The sequence below is a fragment of the Trachypithecus francoisi genome, unplaced genomic scaffold (genome assembly GCF_009764315.1).
Source record: "Trachypithecus francoisi isolate TF-2019V2 unplaced genomic scaffold, Tfra_2.0 Lachesis_group2, whole genome shotgun sequence".
NCBI classification, from domain to species: domain Eukaryota; kingdom Metazoa; phylum Chordata; class Mammalia; order Primates; family Cercopithecidae; genus Trachypithecus; species Trachypithecus francoisi.
The window spans coordinates 128355869-128378985 of record NW_022681465.1 but is presented as its reverse complement, the minus strand read 5'-3'; the positions used below and the strand labels follow the sequence as shown (position 1 = coordinate 128378985).

At 37.9% G+C, this 23117-nt stretch overlaps 1 long non-coding RNA gene across 1 annotated transcript in view; it reads right to left on the bottom strand.

The window, feature by feature from the left end:
* Nucleotides 1–5277: 5277 nt before the first annotated feature.
* The window catches only part of LOC117064554, a 35419-nt gene continuing 17579 nt past the window's right edge, over nucleotides 5278–23117 (bottom strand). Inside the window, exons 3-4 of the long non-coding RNA XR_004429527.1 lie at nucleotides 5884–5960; nucleotides 5278–5513 (exon numbers count right to left, since the gene is read on the bottom strand). This is a non-coding gene — a long non-coding RNA (uncharacterized LOC117064554). The remainder of the gene's footprint in view (nucleotides 5514–5883; nucleotides 5961–23117) is intronic.

Genomic DNA, 23117 nt, shown 5'->3' with positions numbered 1-23117 from the left:
TACTGAATTCCCACCAATACTAGCCACCGACAATTATCTAATCATGCATAATATACAGAGTACCTATGTGTATATCATTGCATTTTATCCTTACAACTTTTGTGTTAGGCAGAAAGAATTTTCCCCATTGTACAGATTAGGAAATAGACATTCAGAGATATTAAAATAGACTGTTCTTAGACAGTGCAATTATGCCATAAATGGGGCATTTTTCTCTACCCTGAAGAAGATTCTAGATTTGCAAATACCATATTTAACAATTAGGCAAAATATAACAAAGTGTTCCTGTTTTCTCCACTATTAACTGCAGGACCTTTTTAGACCATGCTGATTTGATTTACAGTAATTATCACAGTAACAAGAATAGAACATATTGTAAAATAAGGGGAAAATATCAACCTAAACTTTCCTTAGAACTCCTAGAAGTGCTCAAAATGGCACCTTATACTATTCAGATCAGAGTTCTCTTCCTGTAATTGTTTTCTCCATCCAAAACATTTTTAGTAATTTAATTCTTCGTGTCCATGACTTAGTTCAGTAAGATACTGCTTCAGCAACGAGACTTCCAGGAAATTCGGCACAAATAGCTTATTTTTTAAAAGGATGTTATTGAAATCATACAATTGACACTCCAAGAATATGTTTGCTTCAGGTATGTCTTGATCCAGCAGTTCAATGACACAAAGACCTAGACTCCCTTCATCTACCGATTCCACTCTCCCAGAGTACAAAATGGTTACCAGCAGTTCCAGACCACAGGCTTGCAGGTTCAAATCCAGTAGGCAAAGTCCACATATCTCTTTCCTTAGCTGCTCACATAAGTTTTGTTGCGCCTTATTGGCTCTTACTGAGTGACATACTTATTCCTGAACTTTGGAAGAGTTTAGGAGAAAAGTGATACTTTGGTTAGGTCTAAATCTCAAGTCAACCTTTTGAACTGGGAATAAGTCAATGTCATGCAAAGTACACAAAATAAGAGAAAAAGGAGTGGATCCCAGAGGAAAATCAGTATACCCTTACCAGAAAAAGCTTAATAAATTATGGTTCATGAAAACGAGTCATTTATGACAATTTCTTATAGATCTGATATTAATAATCTAAGTACAATTTTATATTGACTGAAGGCTGAGAATTTGTTTTGTGGCACAAAATTATATAAGGGTAAGGAAAGGTGCTGTTGATTAACCTTCCTGGAGAAGAGACTCTGAAATAGAAATGTGCAGGCATGAAGTTCATTAGGAAGTGATTTCAGTATCAACATTTGTAAGAGAGTGAAAGAAGTGAGCAGTGGAAAAAGTTGAACTCTGAGAAAGCTGGCCACAGACAATCCCTTGGAGATCTCTGAAACTAGCCTACTCTTCCAATAGTCTAGTCTTCTACGTTGTCCTGAATTGAGGCAAGGGGACCAGGCCCTTACCCTCTTGCTTTGTAATTGGATGTAGATTACTCCTGAAGAGCAAATGTAAATTTGGGTGAGGCAAAGGCCTCCTGCTGAGGGCATTTTGGGGGACGAACTCAGCTGTGCCCTGTCGGCAGTTAACACTTCCAGAAGCCAGGGGAATAAGTGCCTTGAAACTAAAGTGAGTGATCTGGGCAGCACTCCACCACATTCATGGGTCTACCCCTTGTTCCACCCATATCCATCAGTAGTAATTAAGTCCACCACATCCTGGAATACTTCCTCCAGGATTTGGTCATTCTCTTTCCTGGGGACACATACAAGTGAAAGGTTAGTGGGATAAATGACAGTCCCTCCACCACTGCAGCTCTTCTTGGTGTCTCAACTGATATTCATCATCTCTTTCTTCTGTTGCCAATCCTAGATTTCCCCCACACTCAGTTAGCACCTCTGCCAGTCTAAGCCGCAGGATGTAAGCCCCTGCTTACCACAGCATTTTTATACTGTAGTTGCTGCACTTGTCGATTGATGATCACAAGTGGGCAGAGGTGTACCAAGAAACACCTAGTGGATCCTCTGGTGTTCACTGAAGGACAATAGTCCTATCCTCTTCTGATGATGAGGGTCAATTGTCACTGCTACATGCCTCCTTTACTTGCCTTCTGATTTCTTGGCACAAAGATTCTAAAGTGTTTTAAACCTCAGCCATAAAATTTAACAGGATCCTTGCTGTCTCTCCTGGTGAAAGCACTCTCCCTCTGGGAGTCATAATCTCTAGACTCATACAGCCCAAAGTTGTGGAGATAAGAAAGACAAATTCTATAACAGAATCACTGAAAGTGATAGGAAACTGGTCAATTCCTTCTACCACTTCTTTGTTTCCCAGACTTACGTAGTCTAGAATATTTATTAGGGATACAGCGAATTATAATGATTATTGATTAAGGACATATAAAATGTTCTATGCCCTGACTAAGCTGCTCATTTATCACTCTGCCACTCTGGCAGGCCAGTATTTTCTGGATGGTGTGGTATAAGATAGAACAGTGGATATCATAGCTATGTGCTCACAGTTACACTTTGTTTGCTGTAAAGTGGATTCTTTTGTATGATGATGCATTATGTTAAATTCTATATCCATGGACCAAATACTTCTAACCCCTTGGATAGTGGAGCTAGCCTGAGCCCTACGAACAGGAAAACCTATATCATCACCAAAATCAATTCCAATTCCAGTCTACATGAATCTCTTCTCACTCCAGGGTGAGAGGTGTCCAATATAATTAAATGGCTAGTTAGTCTTGAGGAATGGTGTCATATTAAGGGCTCAGCATTTGTCTATTGCTGGCAGGTTACACCGAAATAGTGTCACAGCTGGATTAACATAGGTGAGCTGAAACCCAAGCTGTGGGCTCATGAATAGCCTTTGTCTTTGCCAGCATGGCTATTCCAGCACCAGAGTGGCTAATTTGACATCAGCTGTTCAAAGTACGTTGTCTATTTAGTTGCTTAGTGCCACTGCTGCACAGGCTCTTTCTTGTCTATATTCATGTATAAAACAAAGGACTTCTAATTTCAGTCAGGATAAAGTCTGAGACTGAATCGCTACTCCCACCTGAAACAACCAAAAAAAGAACTGAAAAATAGTAAGTAAAAATAGTAAAATAATAAAACAGTAAAATAGCAAAAAAACAGTAAAAATACTAAGGCTTTTACACTATTTTCACTATAAACAGAATGGTATTTAAGTGTTAACTGTGATAACTTAAACATTTGTATTTTGAATTCTAAATCAACCCCTAAAATAGCAAAGAATTACAGAATAATAAAAAATAAAATTAATCCAAATGAAAGTAGAAAAAGAGGAAAATGAAACAAAGAACACACGGGCATATAGAAGATAAACAGCAAGAGAAAAGATCTAAACTTAACCATATCAATAATCACATCAAATGTAAATGCTCTAAAGTCTTCATTAAATGGCAGAGATTGTAAATCAGATAAAAAAGGAAGCTGCGGCCGGGCGCGGTGGCTCAAGCCTGTAATCCCAGCACTTTGGGAGGCCGAGATGGGTGGATCACGAGGTCAGGAGATCGAGACCATCCTGGCTAACACGGTGAAACCCCGTCTCTACTAAAATACAAAAAAAACTAGCGGGCGAGGTGGCGGGCGCCTGTAGTCCCACTACTAGGGAGGCTGAGGCAGGAGAATGGCGTAAACCCAGGAGGCGGAGCTTGCCGTGAGCTGAGATCCGGCCACTGCACTCCAGTCCGGGCGACAGAGCGAGACTCCGCCTCAAAAAAAAAAAAAAAAAAAAAAAAAAAAAAAAAAAAAAGGAAGCTGCAACTATTTGTACAAGAATTCACTTTAAATATATAAACAAAAATTGATTAAAAAGTAAATGGATGAAAAAAGATATGCCTTGCCAACACTAACCAAAAGAAAGTTGATTAGATATATTAATTTTGGCATCATCTTCAAGTATTGTGTTTTGCTAGCTTTTAATGGGATGGAATGAGCTATTTCTTTTTTTTTTTTTTTTTTGAGACAGAGTTTTGCTCTTGTTGCCCAGACTGGAGCGTAATGGCACAATCTCCACTCACTGCAACCTCCGCCTCCCAGGTTCAAGGCATTCTCCTGTATAAGCCTCCAGAGTAGCTGGGATTACAGGTATGCACCACCATGCTCAGTTAATTTTTGTATTATTAGTAGAGATGGGGTTTTACCAAGTTGGCCAGGCTGGTCTCGAACTCCCGACCTCAGGTGATCCACCCGCCTTGGCCTCCCAAAGTGCTGCTGGGATTATAGGTGTCAGCTACCTCACCTAGCCAGAATGAGCTAATTCTATAGGCCCAGAAGTTTCACGGAAATCAGAAGGTTTTTTTTGTTTTGTTTTGCTTTTGAGACAGAGTCTCACTCTGTCGCCCAGGCTGGAGTACAATGGCATGATCTCTGCTCACTGCAACCTCTGCCTCCTGGGTTTAAGCAATTCTCCTGCCTCAGCCTCCCGAGTAGCTGGGATTACAGGCACCCACCACCACGCCTGGCTAATTTTTGTATTTTCAGTAGAGATGAGGTTTCACCATGTTGGCCAGGCTGGTCTCGAACTCCTGACCTCACGTGATCCACTTGCCTCGGCCTCCCAAAGTGCTGGGATTTCAGATGTGAGCCACTGCGCACAGCCAGAAATCGGAAGTTTTAAGTTGCAGGTACTTTGACTCAAATGTCCCCAGCCCAAATTCAGCATTCCATTCCTTCTCAGCCGAGATTCTTACCTTGAATGGCAGAATTGCTGGCCTTGAGAACTCAAATTCTCTGCTGTCAGGAAGCCCAGTTCAGGTCCTGATATTCAGCACTCTCCTTTCTCTGGCTTTGAGAAATTAGAATTTCTTTATATCTTACTACTGAGGTCCTTTGGCTTTCACAGATGTCACTGATCAATCACCCTCAGCCTTTTGCTGTCTGTCTCCACTGTATCAAGGACACTCAGCAAGAGACATTCAGTTCCACAGACCTTATGATTACTATTTCCCCAAAACCTGTTAAATACTGGAAAATATTGAATCTTGTAGTTTATTTCCTTCTACCAGCATCTGATCTTGGTTTACTACCAATGGAAGTTTGAATAACTGGACTGCTATATCATGCCACAAGCTATTTACATTCCACATACCACCAGTAATGGTGTCCTTATTGTCAGTTGCCTTGCACGTAACTGTCTCCAGGATCTCATTTAAGAGTACAACCGTCATTTAGAATTTGCTGATACCAACTGTCCTAGGTCAGGTTTCCTAGGAAACAGACTCTGAGATTAAGGTTTTCAAGTGGTTTATTAAGAAATACTTTCAAAATAAAATCCAAGAGCAGTGATGGGAAAGATAGAGTCCTGGATAAAACGAGAACTTGAACTGTGATGGAGTTGTGACAGAGACCTCAGTTGATACCATGGGGTCCTCTGTAGTTGGAATGTACCAAATAAAAGCAAGGGGGCCAAGCCCTTATGCCCCACATTGGCCTGCCTTTGGATAGGATGTTCCTGAAAAGGAGACATACTCTTGGGCAAGAAGACTCGCCTTAGGTGAAAGTAATTCCTTGGTAGGCACTCAGCTGTGAGCTGTCAATAAAATAGAAAATAATGTAAACATGTGTACTATAAATCTTAATTCAATTTTTAAAATAACAGCTAAATGAATGAGTGCTTTGATGTTAAATGTAGCAAATGCCAAGGAAAAGGGGAAGAACAGGCAAGAAATTTGGGTAGCACACCATAAATCTACCACAAAAAGCAACATGAAATGAAAGGGGGAAATAACATAGTTAATTTTTTTTTCTCGTCTTAGTGTTCCATGAGGTAGATTATAAGAAAAAGTTCCACTATTAACTCATTTACTTGGGGGAAGGGAGACGATAGGAAAAAACAGTTCAGTGGAAATTTTGGGCACCTTTTCCAAAAGATTCTTAAAAAACAGATCTCCTTCACTTACAGTTGTCAAATAGTCACACACATATTATAGATGCACAGTCTTTTTATTTCTTCAGGTTGACAGATGGACACATCAATCTATCAGGGATGGAAAAGAAAAGGCCAAGGGAACAATGAATCTAGCTGTTACTTATTTTCAAAACAAACAAGACGATTTGCCAAGTGCTAATCTGCTTAATTTTCATCATGAGCCCAACTCTTCTATTTCATTCTCATGGGACCCATCCACATTGGAGAATTTGTCTACTTAATGCAACAATGATCAATCAAAGTCCATTTTTATGTAGACAAAAAAAAAAGTCCAGGTTTTTCCAGAATCTCACGTGGGATAAGTATTACTGGACCACAACTGTCTTCTGCCTCCCCTTAATTCAAATGCTCTTATAAAGAAGTTCTCTTTTAGAGTTAATATGAGAAAGACCTATCCAAAAGCGAAGAGTTAATAACAGACAGACCTGTCTCAAAGCAAAGAAATGTCCAAACACCAAATGTATCCGTTTCATTTTCCTGACTAAAACTAGTTTTACTTCAAATGTATTTCAAACACGACTCATCAAGAACTCACCTTATACATTCTCACATAGTACCTGACACAGTCGTAAGAAGCCATCCCCATACGACTATCACAGTTTCCGACTACACCTCCAAAGTAAGTTTTAACAAAGTACATGCTACGAAACCCATGTCAACGGAGCACCACATTTTGAAAAAGACTAAAAACAGAAACAATATCTGCCTTTATAGTCCAAATAATTATTGTAGAACTCTGATTTTTGGGTTCCTAACATCAGAGTGGTGAGATAACTAAAACACTCATAGATGAAAGATTATGCACCCTCTTGGCCGATATTTCAAGGCTGTTTTCAGTACAGCAAATGAATGCCTGCATTTGCTGCCTCATTTTACAAGAATTAAAATTGGTGACAAAAATACATTTAACAACTACTTTTAAACATATTTTAATGACAATAAGTAACTGGTTAGATATATACTTTGTGTGCTACAATCTAAAACTTCATTTTGTATTTTAATTGGATACTTTATCAGCTAATCTAAATATTTTGCATTATACAGAAATCTCAAACATTGAGAAACTATGGTTAATTAAATTATCTGATTAGCTAAATATTAAGGCAGAAAATCTTTTAATGCAACAATTTCTGAATACACTCAATAGATACCTAGCATAATTTAATTTTTCTTAGTGGCTCAGAATCTTATGAGGCTTCAATAATACTTTGACCAGCAATAATATTATACTGTAAATGTAGATGGTCAACATTATGTTGTTTTATGGATATAAAGGAGTAGGCTTATGTATTTTTTATCTTCTAAAAAGAAGACAGAGAAATGATTTTGAGTATTCCACTAAATCTATGTAATATATATTGATAAAGAACATGTACAAGCCCAGCCAATCAAAGGCATTAAAGTTACCAAGAGAAGCACCCATCTGTTATCTAAAATGACAAGAGCTTGTCGCAAATATTCATAATATCATAAACTAGAAGGTAAAGGTAATATTACTTGCAATAGCATAGTCATGCTGGTTCTATTTTTCCCAGCCGTAGAATATTCTGTAGACTGTGGTAATAACTGTAAACAGCTGTTAGATCTTTAAAAAAAAACAACAACAACAACAACAAATTTGAACTAAAAGGTCTACATTATCTTTCTCTTCCCAGTATTTATGCTTTCCTAAAGTGAGGCCATTTAGTATAAGAAGTTTGTATTAAACCACCCACCTCTCTATTCATTTTTAATCCAGAACCAGCTAGGAAATGTCAGATTCCCTTCATATTTATCCCATACATAGTTCTCAGTTCCTCGCCCCATATATGTTTCCTAGTCCCTTGTCTAGCCATCTGTGTTATCTAACAACTATTTCTATCTCCCTAACAGAGCATTCAGCAAAGATGGCAGGAACTAAGGTAGAAAAGTAAGTCATTGGTGTGAATTTCTCAAAAGATAGCTCTGTGTGACATGGGAGTGAGAATATATGCAATTGTTCATGGAAATATTTTTTAAAATTCTAAAATTTGTGGGAACCACAAAAGACCCCAAATAGCCAAAGCAATCTTCAACAAAAAGAACAAAACTGGAGGCATCATTTCAAAAGCTACCACAAATCTATAGTAACCAAAATAGCCTGGTATTTGTAGACAAACAGACACACAAACTGATGGAATAAAATAGCCCAGAAATAAATCCAAATGTGAAGGATCAATTGATTTTCAACAAAGATGTCAAGAACATACAATGGGAAAAGAACAGTCTGTTCAATAAATGGTACTGGGTAAACTGCATATACACATGGAAAACAATGAAATTAGACTTTCTTCTCACACCATACACAAAAATTGACTCAAAATGATTAAAGAATTAAATGTGAGATTCAAAACTGTAGAACTGCTAGAAGAAAACATAGCAAAAAAAGCTCCATGGCACTGGTTGGGGCATGATTTTTGAATACGATCCCAAATGCACAGGCAACAAAAGGAAAAATAGACAAACGGTATTATATTGAACTAACAAGCTTCTGCACAGGCAATGAAACAATCAACAAAGCGAAGCGCTCACATAAAGAGTGGGAGAATACATTTGCAAACCATACACATCACAAGGAGTTAATATCCAAAATATATAAGGACTTCAAACAACTCAATAGTGAGAAAACAACCTGATGTTTTTTAATGAGCAAAAGGCATGAATACAAATTTCTCAAAAGAAGATAAACTAATAGCCAACAGGTATACATAAAAAAAAAAATGTTCAACATCACTAATCGCCAGGGAAAAAGCAAATTAAAACCACATAAGATACCACCTCACACCTGTTAGAATGGCCATTATCAAAAAGACAAAAGATTCTGGATATTAGCTCTTTGTCAGATGCATAGACTGCAAAAATTTTCTCCCATTCTGTAGGTTGCCTGTTCACTCTGATGAGAATTTCTTTTGCTGTGCAGAAGCTCTTTAGTCTAATTAGATCCCATTTGTCAAACAAATTTACAAGAAAAAAAAAATCAAAAAATGGGCAAAGGATATGAACAGACACTTCTCCAGAGAAGAAATTTATGTAGCCAATAGACATATGAAAAAATGCTCATCATCACTGGTCATTATAGAAATACAAATCAAAATCACAATGAGATACCATCTCATGCCAATTAAAATGGTGATCATTAAAAAGTCAGGAAACTAAAGCTTTTACACTGTTGGTGGGAGTGTAAATTAGTTCAACCATTATGGAAGACAGTGTGGCAATCCTCAAGGATCTAGAACTAGAAATACCATTTGACCCAGCCATCCCATTACTGGGCATATACCCAAAGGATTACAAATCATTCTATGATAAAGACACATGCACACGTATGTTTATTATGGCACTATTCACAATAGCAAAGACTTGGAAACCAACCCAAATGTCCATCAATGATAGACTGGATTAACAAAATGTGGCACATATACACCATGGAATACTATGCAGCCATAAAAAAAGGATGAGTTCATGTCCTTTGCAGGGACATGGATGAGCTGGAAACCATCATTCTCAGCAAACTATCACAAGGACAGAAAAGTAAACACTGCATGTTCTCACTCATAAGTGGAAGTTGAACAATGAGAACACATGGACACAGGGAGGGGAACATGGCACACCGGGGCCTGTCAGGGGGTAGGGGACTGGGGGAGGGATAACATTAGAAGAAATACCTAAAGTAGGTGACAGGTTGATGGGTGCAGCAAACCACCATGGCACGTGTATACCTATGTAACAAAACTGCACGTTCTGCACAGGTAACCCAGAACTCAAAGTATAATAAAAAATAATAATACAAAGACAAATGATAACAAGAGTTGGCAAAAATGCAGAAAAAAGCAAATCCTTGCACATTGTTGATAGGAATGTAAATTAGTATAGCCATTGTAAAAAACAGTACAGAGATTCCAGAAAAAATTACAAATAAAACTACCATACAAATGTTCCATAAATCACACCACTGGGTATATATCCAAAGAATATAAAATCAGAATGTCAAAATTACACCTGCACTACCATGTTCATTGCAGCACTATTAACAATAGCCAAGATATGAAATCAACCTAAGTGTCCATCAACGGATGAGTGGATAAAGAAAATGTAGTGTGCATACACAATGGAATACTATACAGCCTTAAAAAAATGAAGAAATTCCTGCCATTTGCAACAGCCTGAATGAACTTAAGAGGACATTACATTCCATTAAATAAGGCAGGACCAAAGAGACAAATACCACATGATCTCATTTACATATGAAATCTAAAACCATGGAATTCACAAAAGCAGAGAGTAAAGTGATGGGTATCAAAAATTGGTGGAGTGGCAGTGTGGGTTGGGGTCAGGCAGAGTTGTCCACAGGACATCAAATTTCAATTAGACAGGAAGAATAAATTAGAGGGATCCATCGTACATCATGACAACTCTAGCTAATAATATATTTTATACTTAAAAATTGCTGAGAGAGTACATTTTAAGTATCCTCACTGCAAAAAAAAAAAAAAAAAAAAAGGTAAGTATGTGAGATAATGCATTTGGTAAATAGCTGGATTTAGCCATTCCTCAATGCATGCATATATCACAAAATCATGTTTCCCCTCATAACTATATGCAATTTAACTTGTGAATTAAATGAGTGATTTTTTAAAAAATAATTGATGTGGTAATATATGACAAATGTTGCTATCAGTAAAATATTAAACTTTTTTTAAAAATATATGAAGTCTAATAAGTCAGGTTTGGATGTAATGAAGTTAACTCACAAGAATTGACTTGACTGGGTTTCTTAAAGTATGAACCCCACAAGAACAACACCCTCTTCCAAAGACCTTTTCCACTAACTGCACCAAACAAAACAAACATAGTCTTTCTCTTTTCCAGAGTCCATTTCTTATATAGCAGCCAGATTTCTCCCTACACTATTCACAACTCTCCCACCCCAATTTTATTTGATCATTTTATTCTCTGAGCCAGTAATCAGTAAGATTCTAATTACTTTTCATCCTTTTTTGAGGCACGCATTCATCCATTAATCTTCAGTAATAATGTCACTTAGAAAAGTCCTTTTATATTTCATACATCCTAGAGCTCATTTTGAAATTCTTGGCTATTTGCATACATGATTCTTGAGCTGGCTGCTAAAATGTTGCGAGACACAGTGGACAAGATATAGAAGTACATATTCATATCTGATCCCACTTTCCCCCACTCTGGGATAAGCAGTAAGCTTATGAATTGTTCACTAAAACTGATAGATAAAGATTCCTTCAGTAGTATGTGCCCAAAATAATTTCACACACACACACACACACAAATTGGTTAACAGTTGTAGGTGGTTAATATTTGTATTAGTTTGGCTTAACTTTAAATGTATGAAATAAATTTTATATATATATATATATATATATATAGGATATATATATATATAAGGATATATATATATAAGGATATATATATATATAAGGATATATATATATATATCCTTCCCCAAAGCAAGATGAAGTACAATAGGCAATTAAAGTATGGTCTTGGTTTGGGGCACTCAACTTTGAATTTTCACACTCTTGTAAATTTGCTGTGCTGAGAATCTTTTTCTTCCTGTTTAACATTCAGGACAAAAGCAATGTACATGTCTATAGGCCTATTTGTCAAGAAATAAAAGTAATAAATGAGAGACACATTTGAATAACAAGAGTGAACTAGACATGAGAAAATAGAACAGGCCTAGGCAGCTTCAATTCTCCATCTTAAAATTACTCACTATTGTTGAGAATAATAGAATATCAAAAGAAGAAATTCAAAACTCAAATTAATTCTTATCCTCCCAGGAGAAGCTGCCTGCCTGATTCTGATCTGTCTTTCATGCGTTGTTCTCACTCAAACTTACAATTTCAAGGGCTAGAGTGTCATTCCAATAAGCAAAGAGGCACTGGCATTAATAAGAGTTATATTTAGAAATCCTTCTACTGTGAGATAGAATATAATATTAAACTTGTGAATTTTAAGGTCATGACAAGGACACACTGACTAGCTAAAGTTTCAAAATTATGTAAATTAGCTCCTTTGGTAATCACAGGCTCTACAAATGTTCTGTCCAAATTAAAAGGGACAAGTTTGTTCATTCTTCCTGCAAATAAGGAGCATCAGGATGGACACGTTATATTCTGGTAACAAACCATCCCAAAATCTCAAAGAGACTTTTACAAACAAAGGTCTGTTTCTTTCTCATCCCACATGGCCACGATTTTACTCTTGGTACCAGCTGACAGAGCAGCAACCATCCTAAATATTGCTGATCATTATGACAATGGGAAAAAATAGTCTAAGACTGCGTTACATCAGTAATTAACTGTTTCTGTCTAGAAGTGCCTGTCACTTCTCTCACAACTTATTGGCTGAAACAAACCATGTGACCCCACACAATTGTAATGGGATAAGGAAGTACAATCTCTCCAGGTATCTAAAGGAAAATAAGATGACAACCAGAGCAGTAAACACAACAACAACAATGGGCTTCTTTTCTCTCTAGCTTTCAGTTAGCATCCATCACTGAGAAACACAGGGGGAAATCAGACGGAGGCAGAAGAGTGGAGGCCCCACTCCCTTTAGGATGGTGTTGCTGCTGGCTGGCTGCATGCCCCAGCTAGGGTTCAAAGTCCTATCAGGTAGCCCACACCGCATCCATTTCCTGTCTTTCCAGAGAAGTAGTCAAACCCTCTCTAGTTCCTTCAGGTCTAACAATAACTCCCTAATGTTTCCAGTCCCAGGGTACTGAAGTATTCCCTGTGGTTTTCCTAATTGTTGTGGACTGAATTGTGTCCTCTTAGCATTCCTGTGTTGAAGCCCTACCCCCACAGTGTGATGGTATCAGGAAATGGGGCCTTTGGGGGGATAATTAGGTTTAGAAAAGGTCTTGAGGGTAGTATCTTCATTAGGGAATTACTGCCCCTAAAAGAAGAAACACCAGATATCTCTCTCTCTCTCTCTCTCCTCTCTTCTCTTTCTCTCTCTCTCTCTCCCCCTTTTTTCTCTCTCAATTCTGTCTCTTGACTCTCTCTTTCTCTCATTCTCCCTGTCTCCCCCCATTTCTCTTCTTGCTGTTTGAGAATATAGTAAGAAGGCAGCCATCTGCAAGTCAGAAGTTGGCCCTCATTAAGAATCTAGCCATGCTGGCACCCTGACCTCAGAGTTCCAACTTCCAGAACTGCGAGAAATAAATTTCTTTTGTTTAAGCCACCCAGTCTTTGGCATTTTCTTATGGCAGCCTGACAGACTAAGACATTGATCCCACCTATACTCTTAGAATAATCCCTTTATTAAACTCTTCTCAAATTACCTAATATGAATATGCCATCTCTTTCCTGCTGAGATCCTTACTAATGCAATATGTATTTTTAATTTTCCGTTGTTTGCACCTATAATTTATCTCAAACTTGTAATTTCCTATATACATGACAGCTTAATTATGACTTAGAAAATTAGAACAAACTTCTGTTTAAAAGGGAGAAATGTTTAAGTAAATGTACCATTTATGTTTTATTCAAGGCATTGTAAAGTAGAAGCCACAATACAGCATAACCATTCAGGGAACAGAACTTGGGTTTAGGCAGACCTGGAGTTTAGTCGCATCTCTGCACATTGTAGCAAAGTTATTTGGCCATGTTACTTAACTTCTCTAATGCTCTTACCCCTTACCTGTCAAATAAGAATTATCATTTGCCTTATAACCAAGTTACAGAGTTGTAATGGCCCAAAACCTGGAGCAAAGAAAAGCTATTACTATTACTCACTTACCAAAAATGCTTTTTTGGTATTGCTATTTTTTGTGATATTGCTACTACTGGAAGCTTCTCGAAACCTGAGCATACCTATGAGTGCCAATTCTCACAACCATCACAGTCTATGGGACTTTTACATTAAGGGGAATAGAGAAGCACCCATCACCAAGATCTAAAAGCAACATGAGCTAAGGCCAGGAGGCATCCTGCATTTGCCTACAGAACATTATCTTCCACAGCAAAGCTAATCAAAGCTTTATTATCTTTAATGAAGTTCTCATATTAAAGGCAGGACACTTGATATAATTTATCTTAATCAATTTTTAATGCTTAGAGGAAGTTGTTTGACAAATTATTTGTTCTGCCTGCACATTCTCTCTTTATCATTTTTCTTGCCTGCCACTACATTAAACATAGACATGACCTACAGAGCGGGGTGAAAAAAACTAACAAGCATTAAGCCCCTACTTCAGCAACTAACAGGAGACTTATTCACACAAGACATCACTTAATTTTTCTTTAGCAACACAGATTTTTCCATGGCTCAGTCAATAAGTATCTCACAGGAAAGTCAAACTGGGCTCTGGAGTCTCCATGTATTAGGAGCCTTTGCAATAGGTAAAAAAACTTCTCGGCAGGCACACTAAATAGTGAAAGGTCTGAAAACCAACAACTGTGGTCAGGCAATCAGAAATTTCTGCTTCCTAAATCCCATGCCCAAAAATAATTTCTAATAAATTGCTACTTACAAATGACCTTGAAAGTATCTAATCAACCTGTAATTGCAAGATGAAAGTGTTAGGAAAATGAGTTATATAACCTTAATCAACTTCCTTAACCTTTTTAGTTTTAGACTCCTCATTAAAATGGGGGAAATAATAGTACAAAGGGCAAGGGCTGCTGAAAAGAATGAAATACAATAAGGCATGCAAAGTATAGCATCTGATATAGAAGAAAATAATAACTGTTAGGTATTTTATTATTGTGATATTTGATATCCTTTCTAGCTATGAAATATTAGGATCCACTGCCATTTAGAAAATTTGATCCATCTTGCAATAGAAAGAGGTTATTCTTGTCATACAACTACTCTTAGAGTTTAAGGCTTTCCTCTGATCATCTGCATCCCAAAAAGATTTGACACTTTCCAGTTGTCAAGGCCATCCCAGGCAGGTGAAGATGACTAGCTTGTTAAAATTCCATATCAATAAGCCAAACAGCTTTTTCTGATTTCTGGTTCATTGCAGTATGGAATATAATAGAAATAAGATGTGGTTAATATTAGGTGTCAAATTGATTGGATGGAAGGATGCCTAGATAGCTGGTAAAGTATTGTTTCTGGGTATGTCTGGAAGGGTGTTGCCAGAGGAGACTGACATTTGAGTCAGCGGACTGGGAGAGACAGACCCACTCTCAATGTGGGTGGGCACCATCCAATTGGCTGCCAGTGAGGCAAGAACAAAGTATGCAGAAGAAGGTGGAAGAAGCTGGCTTGCTGAGTCTCCTGGCTTTCATCTTTCTTCCATGTACATGCTTTTTGTCCATTCCTCCTGCCCTTAGACACCAGACTCCAGGTTCTTTGGCCTTTGGGCTCTTGGACGTATACCAGTGGTTTGTCAGAGGCTCTTGGGCCTTCTGCCAACAGACTGAAGGCTGCACTGTTGGCTTCCCTACTTTTGAGGCATTTGGACTCCAACCAAGCCACTACTGGCTTCTTTCTTCCTCCGCTTGCAGATGGCCTATCATGGGGCTTCACCTTGTGATCATGTGAGCCAATTCTCCTTAATAAACTCCCTTTCACAAATGTCCTGTTAGTTCTGTCCCTCTAGAGAACCCTAATACATAAGGTGACCTTTACCCTAGGTGGCCTTGAGAGCCCCAGGAGACCAGGTTTTAAATATTAAACCTCAAATATCTACTAATTTGTTTCAAGGGTTCACTTTAACTGTGAATTTATAATCTTAAAAAAAGAAAAAGGAATAAGGAAACAAGAAAAGAAGTTCTTATTCATGTTTTAAGGTTTGTTAGTTTTCTTTCTTTTATAATTTCTTTTATGACTCAAAGTATGCCTTTAAAACGGGGAGGGAGCATTATTCAAATGTCCTTACCATCATTATCAATTCATCTACAAATATCCTACCATACAAGGCAATATTTCTAAAGGGCATCCATGCCAGAGAGCTGGTCATCATTACTGGGGGAGCTAGTCAAAAGGAAGGTATGTTCATGGAGTCAAACATTTCACAGGCCATTGTTTCTTCCCAGTCAGGGCCCAAAATGTAAGAAATAAAGCAAATGGAACTCTAGCCCTATGAAATATTTTTCTGCTTAGTTGATTTCCTTGGAAAAAAGAGAGAGGTCTTACAGCAGAAATAGCCATTTTTACTCAGAAATTGTTGCCACATTAGCTTAAGAGGGTGAAGCGTATCATATAAAAGTGCAATTCAACCCAATTTGGCATGCCACTCCAGATACTCCACTTCTATACTGAAGTCCAAAGCTGGGTGAAATTTGAGTTTTCTTTTTTTTTTTTTTTTTGAGACAGACTCACTGCACCTCCGACTCCCTGGTTCAAGCGATTCTCCTGCCTCAGCCTACCGAATAGCTGGGATTACAGGCACGCATCATCATGCCCAGCTAAGTTTTGTATTTTTAGTAGAGATGGGGTTTCACCATGTTGACCAGGCTGGTCTCAATCTTCTTGACCAGGCTGGTCTCAATCTTCTGGCCTCGTGATCCACCCACCTTGGCCTCCCAAAGTGCTGGGATTACAGACATGAGCCACCACACCCGGCCAATTTGAGCTTTCTTATAGGATTAGAATTTTTTTTTTTTAAGGTTTAATACTGATTATTTTTCCAGAATAAATTTTCATAAAACAATCTCGCTATTACAGCATGGGCAGATGCCTCCTCCCTTGTATCCATCCTCATCTGGAGTTGACAATCAGAGAATCCACAAAGTAGTCACTGACTACCTACCAAAGACTATAAAATAAAAGGGCCCATAAAGTGTACTTTAAAACACCTTCAAACACTCCTGAATACAAATTGTTCTACATGGTGACTTTCTTGAACTCTTCAAAAGTGAATGTCATGAAAACCAAAAACAGACATACACCAAAAAAATAAAGCAAGCAAGACAGTAAGAACATAAGCACCGAAAAAAGAAAGAAGAAAGATTGAGGCACAGCCATTATAATGGCTAAATTTTTTTAAAAACGTAGCTTACCAAGTATGTTGGCAAGAAGGAACTGGAACTCTCTCCACTGCTGGTAAAAATGTAAAATGCTACAACCACTTTGGAAAACAGCTTTGCAGTTTCTTAAAATGTTAAACATATACCTACTATATGATTCAGCCATTCCAATCCAGAAATAGACTCAAGACAAAAAAAAAAGCAAATGTCTATACAAAGACATGCCCACAAATAGTCACAGCAACTTTATTTGGTAAAGCCAAATCATGGAAACAACCCAGATGGGTATCAGCAGGTAAATGGATAAACACATTGTGATATATCCACAAGATGAAATGCTGTGCAGCAACAAAACGATGAACTATTGACACATGCAAAACATGGAGGAATCTCAAAATAGTTACACTGAGGAAAAGAAGCCAGACACAAAATAGTACATACTGTATGATTCCCTTTACATGAAAATCTACAAAATTCAAATTATCTCTAGTGACAGAAAGATCAGTGGTTGCCGGAGGATGAAGGAGGAAAACAGAGTGAGGGCAACGGAGAAAGTTTACAAAGGGGAACCAAAAAGCTTTGGGGGTGACATATACATTCATTGCCTTGATTGTGATGATAGTTTCACGATGTATACATATTTAAACTTCTCAAATTATACACTTAAAAATATGCAGTTTTACGTCAACTATACCTCACTTTAACATGTAAAAAAAGATGGAGGGACTTCTCTAGATTAAAAGAGGTTAAAATTCATCCAAATATGTGAACATCGGACCCTTCTTTTAGAAAAATCGCATAAGATAATTGCAGGACAATTGAGGAAACTTACATATGAATTGCATAAGTGATATGGTACTTGGGTTATTTCTTCTAAGATGTAACAACAGTACTGTGGGGAAGTTTTTTCCTTTTTATTCTGTTATAGCAGCCCAAACTGACTAAGACATCATTCCTATTTTGCAGACAAAAAACTAACACAAAGATTAACTAGCTTGCTCAGAGTTATATAGGATAATTGGAAGGGCAGGTACTTATACCAGGACAGTGTGAGTCTAGAGCTGGTACTCAAGTCTGAGCTCCCAATGTCTCTGAGTTATATAGGATAATTGGAAGAGCAGGTACTTATACCAGGGCAGTGTGAGTCTAGAGCTGGTACTCAAGTCTGAGCTCCCAATGTCTATGAAGGCCAGGCAAGAAAATAATGAGCAGCTGGCGCCTGTGACAAACTGGTACATTCAATTCCCGCTCCTCAGCCAATATTGTCACGTGTTTGGACTATTCAAAAAAAAAAAAAGCCAGAAATTTGAATTTAAAGGCAAAATTTCTTGGTTGCTTTTGTTTGATTATTTGTTTACATTGGAGAAATTTCATTTTTTAAATATAATACTGATAAGAAGTAGACAATTTGAAAGAGAAATTCTGTCCATAAGCCATCAATTTATAATCTATATCAAAACTATTAAAGCCCTTTCGCACTGCTGCATTAAGAAATATATTGAGAATTTCCAAGAAATTCTATCTTTATGGAATCCACGATCCAAGCCAAAAGTTAAAATATCTACCCCTATCCACGAGCCCCTGTTCCATGATATTTCTGAAACTAGAAACTTCTATCATGCCAAAACACCAGATGGGTAACAGGTTTTGTGGAATGCACAAGCAGTACACACAGAACTTTGAGCATTCTTTCTCTCTCCACCATTTCACCAGGTCGCTGTGTCTATAGTACACAGAGGGGACACAGAACACAGACAAGACAATGTTAACAAGGGAATCCTTCTCTAACTTCTGTCCCCAATCAACCTCACCTTGTCAACTTTCAAGAAGAAAAGGCAGATATGACAAAGATAATAGCATCCACTTCCTCTACTCAGTGCCACCAATGGACACTACAAATGCTGATAGCACCATACTTCATTTAGTTCCCTGCGCAGGATTGGGGGTTTCTGAGAATCTCATTGCCGGCATACTCTTGCTCTGCTGTTTTCTCTTGAGGACCACTTCCCTTTCTTCACCTCATCATTGGGCTCAGGTCCTCCCTAATGGGCTTTCATTCTAAGCCTAAGGAAAAGGGAAAGAGGGGAGTAAAAGAGCAGAAAAATTCCCCTAGTGTGTGTACGACACATGCAATCCTCTACAAGGCAACATTTCTGTGCCAGCAACCCCAGAGGCAGGTGTAATAAGTTAGTGCCAAGGAGAAATCAAGGTCATAATAATAGTACTATTTAAGCACTTATTATACACTAGGTATTGGATAAGATACTCTCTAAACATCATCCCTAGAGCTCTAAGGAAAACTCTTAGGGCCATCTCAAAGATGGAGAAACTGAGACTCAGAATAAGTTTACCTGTCTCAGTCTAGGGTTCACCTTTTATAAATGCCATACCAGGGACTACAATCCAGACCTCATGAGCTTTTTCCATCATAACACTCTGTCTCTAGGAGCAAAGATTTATGATGAAGAAGAAAGAATCGGGTTAGAAAAACAACTAAAACAAATTCCAAAACAGAAAAGCACACCTCCCTATTGTAATCTTCAGCCACCAGCTCTCCAAGACTAGAGCTTTGTTTCTCACCATCTCACCATCAGAATTACGTTGGGGAGCTCACTTAAAATACCAATTCCTGGGTCCTACCCTAGACTTAAAGAATCCACATCTCTAGGGTGGGGAACCAGGGATGTGCATTTTTAATTGCAATGCCACAGTGGATTTTAATCAGTGATTCTTCAACTGACCACTGAATTTGATGATTCAGAAAAGGAGGAAGGTAGAGTCTAACAATCTCTACCAGCTATTCAAAGATAAAAAAGAAACTTTAAAGTAATAACCTACGAAGGAGCTTTTGCTGCCAGACACACAATTTTTAATTTTTTTGAGGCAAACACTTATTACCAACAAACATCTCAAGAAAATCTAGTCCATTTATTTTACTTGTTTTGACATCTGCAGATAATGACAAGCTACAGGGAAAAGTGGGTTTCAGGACTGCAGCAATTAGTTAATTTGTGACTGATTATTAAAAAATAATATATGTAGCTCTGTGTTTCTCCAGAGGTGAGAGTTACAAATTACTATGTTTGTTCCCGTTGCCACTGCCACTGCTGATGTTATTGTTTTTAAAGAATTGCAGCCTCCATATATTTGTGATTATTAATAGTTTGAGGTTTTTCAGGTTGCCATAGCCACCTCAGTTCCCTTCTGCCGGCAGGACATGGTGCACTGGCAGTTAGAATTGTGAAGGAATCCACGTATGTAAATGTAAGCTGGGAAGAAGCTCAAGCTGGAAACAGCCTCTTTCCTTCCCACAATTCCCAGTTTTAATCGCTAGTGACCAAAATGCATATGCTTCCAGCCCACTAGCCATCTCAAACTCAGCATAGTTATCCTCATACATCTATCATCCATAACCCTGGTAACCAATCCTTCACTGTGCTTTTTTGAACCTTTATACACACATTCTGACTCAGTCCTTCCGGCAATACTTCCTCCATCTTCTCTCCTACACTGAAACATGGCTCTTCCCTGATTGTGATGATACTGAACTCCTAAGTGTATGCAGATCCTGGTGATCATTTTCTTTTGTAACCCATCCCTCACCCCACCATCCCTACAGGTAGGTGGGCACCAGCCTCAATGTTTATGATTCCTCCACTGTTTGACCATTCCCTTTCAGGGACTCCTCCTTTTATTAACCTCCTCCATCTAATTTTGCCATGCCTTTCTGATCTCAATCTTTGTCTTCTAAACTCTGTGGGACCCCCAAGCTTTCCTATGGATCCCATCTCCTATCACCCCCTTAAGGAACTACACAGAGATTAGATGCCAGCCTCAGCTACTTTACCTCCTCTACTCTAAAGCTGTTGATTCAGCTGCATCTCTTGTTAAGTTCTAACCACAGGCCAGATCAAATGCTTCCACCATAGCGATAAGTTTTCTACATTTTTAAGTTGACTGACATTGTCTCTGGATCAACAAAGCATGTGAAGCTGTAGAATACAGTGCTTAGGAATGTGGTCGTTGGATTGAACTGTGCAGGTAAAGTCCTGACTTTTCCACTTTGTACCTCTGTGGTTCAGGACAAGTGATCTAACCTTAAGACTTCAGTTTCCTCACCCCTAAAATGATAACAGTAATAACATCTATTTCACGGAATCATTATGAAGATGGAAGAGATAACTTCTGGGTATAATTCAGACTAGTTGAAGGGAAGAGAAAACATAACTCAGACTAGCATAAGCAACAAAAGTGTATTACTGGCCCACTAATCTCAAAGTCCAGAGAAAAGAGAGTCTTCAGGCTGGGTTTGATTTCAGAGGCTAAGCCACAGATTCAAGAACTGTTTTCTTTTTTTGTCCCTCTGTTCAGCCTTCTGTGGAGTCAGCAGGCTTGCTTTCCCTCACAGGTAGAAGGAGCTTCTTCATCCAAAGCAAAGGAATGAACAAAATGATCACTGCAAAAAGTTCTCCCAAAATAGTGAGAGAGCGTTTACAGTCATTCTCAGAAAATCTCTCATGGCCTGTAGTCCAGATGTGAATGGCTCTTCCCATTCACATGAGAAATGTCTCTTCCCATTCACATTCACAAAGTCCCATTCTTGAACCATTGCCTGGGGCAAGGGAATTCCTTGCACTGATTGGCTGAGACCTGCTCACCCTAGCACAGAGAAAGGGATTACAAATCCTGGAAAGCATCTTTCCATCTATAAGCTGCACAGTAGGTATAAGATAAGGAAAAAGAGGCAGTTGGATGTTGGGAGGAGAGGATGACATAATATTCACAATGGATGGTCAAGTCCTTCACTAATGGTGGGAAACTAGTAAACACTGTGCTAAAATCAGCAGTGATTACTACATCATTTTTACCTTTGATGACTACTTCTCATTCTTCTTTATATTATCATTTACTGTCAAACACCGCATGTTCTCACTCATAAGTGGTAGCTGAACAATGAGAACACATGGACACAGGAAGGGGAACATCACACACCAGGGCCTGGTCACGGAGTGGGGGAGCTAGGGGAGGGTTAGCATTAGGAGAAATAACTAATGTAGATGACGGGTTGATGGGTGCAGCAAACCACCATGGCATGTATATACCTCTGTAACAAATCTGCACATTCTGTACATACATCCCAGAACTTAAAGTATAATTTTTAAAAAGTTAAAAAAAAGATTGCTCTCCATACCCTGTGCAATGATTACTGATCTTTTCACCACTAACATATACTAACATGAACTTTTTACCACTAACGTACACACCTCAAATTCTGTACCTAGCAGTGTCCATACAAGAAACCTACCTTTGATACATGCTTGTTGGATAAATGAACAGACTGTAAAAGTGATCCTATCCAATGTCAAAGTCTCTTTCTGGCAAGAATTACAGATCACTCTCGATTATTTTATGCTCTTCAGTACAGAAAAATGTAATACATTTTTAAAAGTCTTTTTTATACAAAAGAATATTACTAACGCATCACTGATTACACAGGCACAGAGAGCAAGTATGTCTTTGGTATTTTCTGTCTGTTCAGTAAACGCTTATCCTTTACTACAATTACATGCAATTTCTTCTTTTATAGCTTTCTTTCACTATTATTTCGGAGCTACATGATTCCATTTGACCAGACTAGATGCACTATGAAGAATAACATGAGACATATAATTTGTTTTGGTCAGTGTACCCTCATAATAAAAGCTAAAAGATCTTCAAATGAACAAATTCTAAGACCCCATAATTTTCAAAACCACAAATTATCAGAAAATCTCCAATATTATACAGTGTAAAGTGATAAAATATTTACATAGGAAAAGACTTCCCTGTTAAGATTAATCTTTGAAATGTCTCATTTTCCATAAAAAATATTTAATCATCTTATACCAATATAAAGACATATATTCCTTATTCTGCCCAATTTTTTAAATAAATGACATTATTTCTAAACAATTTTATTTTAGTGCTTTTGAAAAGTAGATGATATTAGCAATTCTGCAATAATTTAACTAGCAAAGGCATTGCTGTAATTGTTAGACAGATGTGGTAAAGGGCTCTATATGGGAGTTATTTCTTGTTTTTAATTCCTGGTATTTCTTTTAAAGCCTGCATGATTCTAGACTTTTTTAAAATATAATATTAAACTTGGAAATGTCTTTGAGAGAAGAAAAGTGTGTGTGGGAGACTACAAAACAGACTGGCCGTCTCAGAGTAAAATGAGAGA